Source organism: Lolium rigidum, chromosome 1, assembly GCF_022539505.1.
Source record: "Lolium rigidum isolate FL_2022 chromosome 1, APGP_CSIRO_Lrig_0.1, whole genome shotgun sequence".
Lineage (NCBI taxonomy): Eukaryota > Viridiplantae > Streptophyta > Magnoliopsida > Poales > Poaceae > Lolium > Lolium rigidum.
In genome coordinates, this window is record NC_061508.1 from 316306400 (window position 1) to 316317967 (window position 11568).

Sequence of the window (11568 nt, forward strand, 5' to 3'; positions counted from 1 at the left end):
GTGGAGACACCTGATCAATGCAAAATACACCAACTCTGACGACATCTTCACGGCGTCCGGTCAGCGGGGCTCCCAGTTTTGGCGCAGTATCCACAAAATAAAGCATCTGTTCAAGTTAGGCGCTAAGCACTCCATAAGGGATGGACGCCTGATACGTCTCCGACGTATCGATAATTTCTTATGTTCTATGCCACATTATTGATGTTATCTACATGTTTTATGCACACTTTATGTCATATTCGTGCATTTTCTGGAACTAACCTATTAACAAGATGCCGAAGTGCCGCTTCTCGTTTTCTGCTGTTTTTGGTTTCAGAAATCCTAGTAACGAAATATTCTCGGAATTGGACGAAACGAAGACCCGGGTTCCTATTTTCACCGGAAGCATCCAGAACACCCGAGAGCCGCCGGAGGGGGCCTCGTGGGCCCCGGATGATAGGGTGGCGTGGCTCGGGCCTCGGCCGCGCCGGCCTATGGTGTGGCCCCCTCGTCGGCCCCCGACTCTGCCCTTCCGCCTACTTAAAGCCTCCGTCGCGAAACCCCCGATGCGAAGAACCACGATACGGAAAACCTTCCGCAGCCGCCGCCATCGCGAAGCCAAGATCCGGGGGACATGAGTCTCTCGTTCCGGCACCCTGCCGGAGCGGGGAAGTGCCCCCGAAGGCTTCTCCATCGACACCGCTGCCATCTCCACCGCCATCTTCATCACCGCTCGCTGCTCCCATGAGGAGGGAGTAGTTCTCCATCGAGGCTCGGGGCTGTACCGGTAGCTATGTGGTTCATCTCTCTCCTATGTACTTCAATACAATAATCTCATGAGCTGCCTTACATGATTGAGATTCATATGATGATGCTTGTAATCTAGATGTCATTATGCTAGTCAAGTGAGTTTTACTTATGTGATCTCCGGAGACTCCTTGTCCCACGTGTGTAAAGGTGACGAGTGTGTGCACCGTGTGGGTCTCTTAGGCTATATTTCACGAGAATACTTATTCACTCGTTGAATGGCATAGTGAGGTGCTTATTTATATCTCTTTATGATTGCAATATGTTTGTATCACAATTTATCTATGTGCAACTCTAGCAATGTTATTAAAGTAGTTTTATTCCTCCTGCACGTGTGCAAAGGTGACAGATGTGTGCACCGTGTTAGTACTTGGTTTATGCTATGATCATGATCTCTTGTAGATTGCGAAGTTAACTATTGCTATGATAATATTGATGTGATCTATTCCTCCTACATATGCATGAAGGTGACAAGTGTGCATGCTATGCTAGTACTTGGTTTAGTCTTTTGATCTATCTTACACTAAAGGTTACTAAAATATGAGCATTATTGTGGAGCTTGTTAACTCCGGCATTGAGGGTTCGTGTAATCCTACGCAATGTGTTCATCATCCAACAAGAGTGTAGAGTATGCATTTATCTATTCTCGTTATGTGATCAATGTTGAGAGTGTCCACTAGTGAAAGTCTATTCCCTAGGCCTTGTTCCTAAATATCGCTATCGCCGCTTTTTACTTGTTTTATCGCGTTACTACCGTTGCGTTACTACTGCTCGTTCTATCGTCCCGGGCAAAGCACTTTTCCGGTGCCGTTGCTACTACTTATTCATACCACCTGTATTTCACTATCTCTTCGCCGAACTAGTGCACCTATTAGGTGTGTTGGGGACACAAGAGACTTCTTGCTTTGTGGTTGCAGGGTTGCATGAGAGGGATATCTTTGACCTCTTCCTCCCCGAGATCGATAAACCTTGGGTGATCCACTTAAGGGAAACTTGCTGCTGTTCTACAAACCTCTGCTCTTGGAGGCCCAACACTGTCTACAAGAATAGAAGCTCCCGTAGACATCAAGTACTTTTCTGGCGCCGTTGCCGGGGAGGAAAGGTAAAAAGGCACTCATACTACGGTCCCAGGTACAGTACTTTTCTGGCGCCATTGTGTTTGTGCTCGAAGCTATTTCCTTTAGATCCTGCAATTGCATCTTTTTGTTTCTTGTTTACACTAGTTTGGCATAATGGACAACAATGAGCTTCTTATTCTATTTCCTGATTTAAAACATGGATTGTTTGATGCGAAAATTAAAAAACCTATGGAATCTTATTTGCATGCTTGGTAGTAATATTAGTATGAACGCTTTGAACACCATTGTTGACAATGATATAGAAAGTTCTAAGCTTGGGGAAGTCTGGTTTTCATGATCTTTTTAGTCCCCCAAGCATTGAGGAGAAAATTTTCTTTGATGATACTTTGCCACTTATTTATGATGATTATAATAGTGGTCTTTTGGTACAACCTACTATGGAGGATAAATTTGATTATGATTACAATATGCCTCCTATATTTGATGATGAGAATAATAATGATAGCTACTTTGTTGAATTTGCTCCCACTACAACTAATAAAATTGATTATGCCTATGTGGAGAGTAATAATTTTATGCATGAGACTCATGATAAGAATGCTTTATGTGATAGTTATATTGTTGAGTTTGCTCATGATGCTACTGAAAGTTATTATGAGAGAGGAAAATATGGTTGTAGAAATTTTTATGTTAGTAAAACACCTCTCTATGTGCTGAAATTTTTGAAGCTACACTTGTTTTATCTTCCTATGCTTGTTACTTTGCTCCTCATGAACTTGTTTATTTACAAGATTCCTATGCATAGGAAGCATGTTAGACTTAAATGTGTTTTGAATTTGCCTCTTGATGCTCTCTTTCGCTTCAAATACTATTTCTTGCGAGTGCATCATTAAAACTGCTGAGCCCATCTTAATGGCTAAAAAGAAAGAACTTCTTGGGAGATAACCCTTGTGATATTTTGCTACAGTACTTTGTTTTATATTTGTGTCTTGGAAGTTGTTTACTACTGTAGCAACCTCTCCTTATCTTAGTTTTGTGTTTTGTTGTGCCAAGTAAAGTCTTTGATAGAAAAGTAAGTACTAGATTTGGATTACTGCGCAGTTCCAGATTTCTTTGCTCGTCACGAATCTGGGTCTACCTCCCTGTAGGTAGCTCAGAAAATTAAGCCAATTTACGTGCATGATCCTCAGATATGTACGCAACTTTCATTCAATTTGAGAATTTTCATTTGAGCAAGTCTGGTGGCCTAATAAAATCCATATTTACGGATCTGTTCTGTTTTGACAGATTCTGTCTTTTATTTCGCATTGCCTCTTTTGCTATGTTGGATGAATTTCTTTGATCCATTAATGTCCAAGTAGCTTTATGCAATGTCCAGAAGTGTTAAGAATGATTGTGTCACCTCTGAACATGTGAATTTTTATTATGCACTAACCCTCTAATGAGTTGTTTCGAGTTTGGTGTGGAGGAAGTTTTCAAGGGTCAAGAGAGGAGGATGATATACTATGATCAAGAAGAGTGAAAGCTCTAAGCTTGGGGATGCCCCGGTGGTTCACCCCTGCATATTTCAAGAAGACTCAAGCGTCTAAGCTTGGGGATGCCCAAGGCATCCCCTTCTTCATCGACAACATTATCAGGTTCCTCCCCTGAAACTATATTTTTATTCGGCCACATCTTATGTACTTTACTTGGAGCGTCTGTGTGCTTTTGTTTTTGCTTATGTTTGAATAAGTTCATCATGCTTGTGTGGGAGAGAGACACGCTCCGCTGGTTCGTATGAACACATGTGTTCTTAGCTCATAGTATTCATGGCGAAGTTTCTTCTTCGTTAAATTGTTATATGGTTGGAATTGGAAAATGATACATGTAGTAAATTGCTATAATGTCTTGGATAATTTGATACTTGGCAATTGTTGTGCTCATGTTTAAGCTCTTGCATCATATACTTTGCACCCATTAATGAAGAAATACTTAGAGCTTGCTAATTTGGTTTGCATATTTGGTTTCTCTAGAGTCTAGATAACATCTAGTATTGAGTTTTGAACAACAAGGAAGACGGTATGGAGTCTTATAATGTTTACCATATGTCTTTTATGTGAGTTTTGTTGTCATTGTTCATCCTTGTGTTTGTTTCAAATAACCTTGCTAGCCTAAACCTTGTATCGAGAGGGAATACTTCTCATGCATCCAAAATACTTGAGCCAACCACTATGCCATTTGTGTCCACCATACCTACCTACTACATGGTATTTATCCGCCATTCCAAAGTAAATTGCTTGAGTGCTACCTTTAAAATTCCATCATTCACCTTTGCAATATATAGCTCATGGGACAAATAGCTTAAAAACTATTGTGGTATTGAATATGTACTTATGCACTTTATCTCTTATTAAGTTGCTTGTTGAGCGATAACCATGTTTACGGGGACGCCATCAACTATTCTTTGTTGGATATCATGTGAGTTGCTATGCATGTCCGTCTTGTCCGAAGCAAGAGAGATCTACCACCTTCATGGTTGGAGCATGCATATTGTTAGAGAAGAACTTTGGGCCGCTAACTAAAGCCATGATTCATGGTGGAAGTTTCAGTTTGGACATATATCCTCAATCTCATATGAGAATAATAATTGTTGCCACATGCTTATGCATTAAAGAGGAGTCCATTATCTGTTGTCCATGTTGTCCCGGTATGGATGTCTAAGTTGAGAATAATCAAAAGCGAGAAATCCAAAATGCGAGCTTTCTCCTTAGACCTTTGTACAGGCGGCATGGAGGTACCCCATTGTGACACTTGGTCAAAACATGTGCATTGCAAAGATCCGGTAGTCCAAGTTAATTAGGACAAGGTGCGGGCACTATTAGTATACTATGCATGAGACTTGCAACTTGTAAGATATAATGTACATAACTCATATGCTTTATTACTACCGTTGACAAAATTGTTTCATGTTTTCAAAATAAAAGCTCTAGCACAAATATAGCAATCGATGCTTTCCTCTTTGAAGGACCATTCTCTTTACTTTTATGTTGAGTCAGTTCACCTATCTCTCTCCACCTCAAGAAGCAAACACTTGTGTGAACCGTGCATTGATTCTTACATATTTGCATATTGTACTTATTATATTACTCTATGTTGACTATTATCCATGAGATATACATGTTACAAGTTGAAAGCAACCGCTGAAACTTAATCTTCCTTTGTGTTGCTTCAATACCTTTACTTTGATTTATTGCTTTATGAGTTAACTCTTATGCAAGACTTATTAATACTTGTCTTGAAGTACTATTCATGAAAAGTCTTTGCTTTATGATTCACTTGTTTACTCATATCATTACCATTGTTTTGATCGCTGCATCCACTACATATGTTTACAAATAGTATGATCAAGGTTATGATGGCATATCACTTCAGAAATTATCTTTGTTATCGTTTTACCGCTCGGGACGAGCGAGAACTAAGCTTAGGGATGCTTGATACGTCTCCGACGTATCGATAATTTCTTATGTTCTATGCCACATTATTGATGTTATCTACATGTTTTATGCACACTTTATGTCATATTCGTGCATTTTACTGGAACTAACCTATTAACAAGATGCCGAAGTGCCGGTTCTCTGTTTTCTGCTGTTTTTGGTTTCGAAATCCTAGTAACGAAATATTCTCGGAATTGGACGAAACGAAGACCCAGGTTCCTATTTTCACCGGAAGCATCCAGAACACCCGAGAGCCGCCAGAGGGGGGCCCTGTGGGCCCCAGATGATAGGGTGGCGCGGCCTGGGCCCTGGCCGCGCCAGCCTATGGTGTGGCCCCCTCGTCTGGCCCCCGACTCTGCCCTTCCGCCTACTTAAAGCCTCCGTCGCGAAACCCCTGATGCGAAGAACCACGATACGGAAAACCTTCCAGAGCCGCCGCCATCGCGAAGCCAAGATCTGGGGGACATGAGTCTCTGTTCCGGCACCCTGCCGGAGCGGGGAAGTGCCCCCGGAAGGCTTCTCCATCGACACCGCTGCCATCTCCACCGCCATCTTCATCACCGCTGCTGCTCCCATGAGGAGGGAGTAGTTCTCCATCGAGGCTCGGGGCTGTACCGGTAGCTATGTGGTTCATCTCTCTCCTATGTACTTCAATACAATAATCTTATGAGCTGCCTTACATGATTGAGATTCATATGATGATGCTTGTAATCTAGATGTCATTATGCTAGTCAAGTGAGTTTTACTTATGTGATCTCCGGAGACTCCTTGTCCCACGTGTGTAAAGGTGACAGTGTGTGCACCGTGTGGGTCTCTTAGGCTATATTTCACATAATACTTATTCACTGTTGAATGGCATAGTGAGGTGCTTATTTATATCTCTTTATGATTGCAATATGTTTGTATCACAATTTATCTATGTGCTACTCTAGCAATGTTATTAAAGTAGTTTTATTCCTCCTGCACGTGTGCAAAGGTGACAGTGTGTGCACCGTGTTAGTACTTGGTTTATGCTATGATCATGATCTCTTGTAGATTGCGAAGTTAACTATTGCTATGATAATATTGATGTGATCTATTCCTCCTACATATGCATGAAGGTGACAGTGTGCATGCTATGCTAGTACTTGGTTTAGTCTTTTGATCTATCTTACACTAAAGGTTACTAAAATATGAGCATTATTGTGGAGCTTGTTAACTCCGGCATTGAGGGTTCGTGTAATCCTACGCAATGTGTTCATCATCCAACAAGAGTGTAGAGTATGCATTTATCTATTCTGTTATGTGATCAATGTTGAGAGTGTCCACTAGTGAAAGTCTATTCCCTAGGCCTTGTTCCTAAATATCGCTATCGCTGCTTGTTTACTTGTTTCTATGCGTTACTACTGCTGCGTTACTACTGCTCGTTCTATCGTCCTGGGCAAAGCACTTTTCTGGTGCCGTTGCTACTACTTATTCATACCACCTGTATTTCACTATCTCTTCGCCGAACTAGTGCACCTATTAGGTGTGTTGGGGACACAAGAGAATTCTTGCTTTGTGGTTGCAGGGTTGCATGAGAGGGATATCTTTGACCTCTTCCTCCCTGAGATCGATAAACCTTGGGTGATCCACTTAAGGGAAACTTGCTGCTGTTCTACAAACCTCTGCTCTTGGAGGCCCAACACTGTCTACAAGAATAGAAGCTCCCGTAGACATCAACGCCGCACTAAGTTTTGGATGGATCGATGGATGGGGGGAGCACCTCTTAAAGATAGGTTCCCAGGTTTGTTCAATGTTGCTTGTTCGCAAATGGATTCCGTGGCTCAGGTGTGTGGTTCCAATGAGCTGCTTAGATTTCGAAGACATCTGGATCAGGCGCTGGTCAGATCCTATGAAGAGCTACAATCCTTGATCGAATCTACCGTGCTTGTTGAAGGCCCGGACAAGGTGTCCTGGCGCTTCGAGAGTGACGGGATTTTCTCAGTTAAATCCATGTATGCGCGATTGTCACAAGGGGCGACCGTGGCGCATTTCAAGGACGTGTGGGCGGCTAAAGTTCCCCTTAAGATCCGCATCTTTGCGTGGCAGCTAGTCCTCGATCGTCTTCCTTCTAGTGCCAACATCCTATCGAGACACGGCCCGGGCAACGGCAATTGTTCTCTCTGTGGGGAAAGAGAGATGGCGGACCACATTTTCTTCACTTGTTCTTTGGCCGTGTTCGCCTGGAGCGTCCTCAAACAAATTCTTCAGTGCAGCTGGTGCCCTGCCTCCTTCCCGCAATTCTTTGCGATTTACGCCAATTTCGCGGGCCGGGCACGTAGAACGATTTGGTGCCTTTTCCTGGCACAATCCTGGGCGCTTTGGCTTATCAGAAACAAGCTAACCATGGAGGCTAAGTTAATTAGACACCCTGCTGACATAATCTTTAAAACCTTGTTTTGCCTGCAGCAGTGGCTCATCCTGGCGAAACCCCTGGATCGTCCCTGGCTTAGGTGGCTGATCTCCGAGCTCAGACGGGTACACGCTCTCCATCTCCCGGACGACACCTGATGCTGCACCTTCCTTCTTCATCCCAGGGGGCGGATGTCGACTTTGCTTCTTCTTTCTGGCTCTCGGTCTGTTAGGGGAGGCCGACCCCAGTTTACTTGCAGTTCGTACTTTCCTGGCTAAGCTGTTTGCCGCAGCATGTAATGAATCTATGTGAACCTGCTGGGCTTTATTAGTTTAAAGTCGGACACCTAGTGCCTTTTATCTAACAAAAATAAACTGTGTTATTGATCAAAAGGATTCGGGTATACATACCAACTGTATAGAGACCTCAAAGGAGGTAACTACAACACGACGCACTCATACAGTACATACACATAACCATCTAACCTGTAATGACGGCATCTTCATGAGGCAATATCCTTACGAGTAATGCTACACGTACGGACGATTATTGTATCTTTATTGCTAGACACAAAGCAAAATAAACAAGGGAAACGCTGCCGAACCCCCGGGGGATCAGCTCTCCGTTCCTCCACCTCCTCCATCCAACACGTGTCCCGCGGGCCCACCTTATCTTCTCTCTCACCGCACCTTCTCTTCCCATCTCCATCGCTCTCCCACGCGACCTGCTCGTGCTCTTGGCCGCGCCCAGCGACCTGCTCGTGCTCCTGGCTGCCGGCGGTCGTCCCCCTCTGCTCCGGCACCTTCATCCCTCACGCCGGCTTCGTTCTCCTCCGCGGCGGCGGCCGCGCGCCTGCGGCAACCCTTCCTGCTCTACGCCGATCTCCTCGCATCAACCGTAACTCGCCGTACTCGCCATGGGACGCACTGGTGCTGCGAGGATAGGGGCGGCGGTCAGGCCGGCCACGCTGCTACAAGCGGCGGCGGCAACTGCTACGCCCGGCAGGTGGCGCTGCTACAAGCGGCGGCGTCCTCTGCTACATCCGGCCGGCGGCGATGCTACCGACGGCGGCGGTGGAGCTGCAAGTAGGGCGATGGGTCCTGCCGGCCGGCGGCGCTGCTATAAGCGGCGGCGTCGTCTGCTACGCCTGGCCAGCAACGATGCTACAGAAGACGGTGGCGGCGCAGCAAGTGGCGGTGGCGTCTTCTTCGTCCCGCTGGCGGCGCTGCTACGTCCGGCCGGCGGCTCTGCTGCAAACGGTGGCGGCGGCTGCTACGCCCGACCGGCCACGCTACTACTAAAGACCGGCGGCAGCACATGCTACGTCCGGCTGGCCGCGCTGCTACAAGTGGCTGTGACGCCTGCTACGTTCGGCCGGCGACGCCTGCTACCATAGGCAGGCGGCGGCGACGCCTGCTACGTCCAGCCAGCGACGCTGCTACAAGCGGTGGTGGCGTCTGCTACGTTCATCTGGCGACGGTGCTACCAGCGACGCCGGTGAGGTATCTGACCGGAGCCGAACGATAGGGGCGTTGCTGCCTTGGACGACCAGAATTTCTGCTAAAACCGGGCGTCGCTGCTGCCGGCAGCAGGCGTGCAGGCGTGTTGCTGCTAGCCATGGTAGGGGGTGCTGACGGCGGCGGTTGGCAGCGCTGGTCGACGGGGCGGTGGTGCTACCTGCGAGCGCTGCTGCCTACGAGGACGGCGGTGCTGCCGATGAAGACGGCGGAGCTGTCGGTGCGGGTGAGGACGCGTTGATCGATCCCATCGCGGTTGCCTTTTTTCGTTTTTCCCATGTGAGCGTTGACCCGGACGATCCGTTGATGGTGTCCATCGTGTGGCTGGCGACCCAGGGATTAGTGATTAGATCCCCGGGGACGCTCAGCGCTCCCAATAAACAATATGCACAATGTTTGTCCGCCGAGTACTCCAGCCATGGTGGTGGCTGGAAAGAGACCAAACCAACTATATTAAAACCAGCGTCGTTGCCCTTGTTCACCTGAAAGCCTGCAGTTTTGAAGATGGGGTTGCATAGGGCCTAACAACAAAATATACTCTCCTCACGACATCACTTTGCTCCGGTGGATATTATCAAATTTGAGGACGGAATCCATCATTTGATTCTCCTTCACTAGTAAAAAATGGACCAACAGTCCCAGTTTATTTGGCCATCAGTCCCGGTATTTAACCGGGACCAACCACTCGGGACAAGAGGGTCAACCCTTTAGTCCCGGTTCAAATATACACTGAGACCAAAGGCCTCGCCATGTGGTGCGGTCAGAGGCTCATGGTGAAGGAATTTTGGTCCCGGTTCGTGAGACGAACCGACACTAGAGGGTCTCTGCCGTGGCAGAGAAATTCATTCAATTCTACAATGCATACATCATTCAACAAATCACAAATATTGTCATATATATATAGACATCGTCATGAAATACAGTACAAGTAATGCATGTTTACAATATATAAAGTCGGGACCAAAGTTATCATATCTATTCACATCTCTAACTCATAAATACGAACTCCCCATGGTATTCTCCAGTTCGAGCTAGGACCTCGCTAAGAAAGAATCCCGCAATTTCCTCTTGAGTTGCTCGTATGCGATCCTCCGTTAGGAGAGAGTCCCGCAGGCGTTTCATCTAAATTAGAAAAGGAGATCAATATATATGAATGGAACTCAATATAATTGATGGTAATAAAATAAGATTGTGAAATATTGTTCACGTACACGAACGACTTGTATAGCCGCCTCCGGTTCCCTGTGACAAGGTCATCTCGCGAATGAACTCGCAGACATAGTATCCACGTAAGTTATTCCCGGATTCCTGCTTCAAACACTTTACGAAAAAATAGTTCGATCAAACTAATAATCAAGAATGGTATTGAAACAAAATATCAAAGAGATTCGCGGACATAGCTATATATATAACTAGATGATACCCCGCGCGTTGCAGCGGAACCATTAGAAATAAACTATTGAACACTGATTTTTTTTAATATTATACAAAAAATATCATAACATAATCTGAAAGGTAAAATAAATATTGCACATCTTGAATATGGAAATAACACTTGGAAAAAATACAACATGTATTAATTTAGAGCACTATATTTGATTTGTCACAAATTCTATACAAATCATGAGTTCTTATTTACACTCACTTTCACCCATCAGACAAACTTGTAGTTCCTTTTGTAAATCCTCCCGTGTGCACAGATTCTGACATGCAGAAAGCAAATCTTAATGAACATAAGTAATCGAGTTATATAAAAGAAATGTTCTAAAACAGCAAACACACGATAAATTAGTAATTGAATCTCATCCAAGATGCAGAGGCTGGGGCAACCCTTTTCGAAAAAAAAACTAATTGAATCTCATCCAAGATGGAGATAATGATATGATCAATAGTTGTACAAACCCCTGGGCAATTGATAAGAGCTATGCCCCTGAATATGAGTACGGACAGTGACTAATGTAGAAGGTATGAATAGCTGAAAGGTAAAACATATATCATATGAAATAGATTTCTCTTCTGCATTGATGGTCTGTGTGCATATATGAACCTGCAAAAAGCCAAAAACCAATAAAAACTAATACCACCGTGGAATAACATAAAGGAATGATACAATAGAAATTGTGTTCAGATCTAATCCAAAATCCCCGGCAAAGTGAAGACAACCTCGGCAAAAGGACACAATTCCGCCCCAGATCTTATTATCGATGACAACGGCGACGCCAAGGAAGCAGGGTGAGCCCGCCTCAAATCCTGTGAATGAAGGAGAAAATGAATCAGCTCACCGTGGGTTGGGTTTGGCCAACAGGAAATCTAGAGCGGGCCAAGATCTGCTGGCAAAA

The 11568-nt window shown here is 45.0% G+C and overlaps 1 long non-coding RNA gene across 1 annotated transcript; it reads right to left on the minus strand.

Annotated features, from left to right (window-relative positions):
- Window positions 1-10213: 10213 nt before the first annotated feature.
- LOC124684220 lies at window positions 10214-10980 on the minus strand. The gene is made up of 3 exons (XR_006996949.1): window positions 10875-10980; window positions 10441-10549; window positions 10214-10351 (listed from the first exon to the last, which is right to left on the minus strand). It is a non-coding gene; the product is annotated as an uncharacterized LOC124684220 (long non-coding RNA).
- Between the last annotated feature and the right edge of the window lie 588 nt (window positions 10981-11568).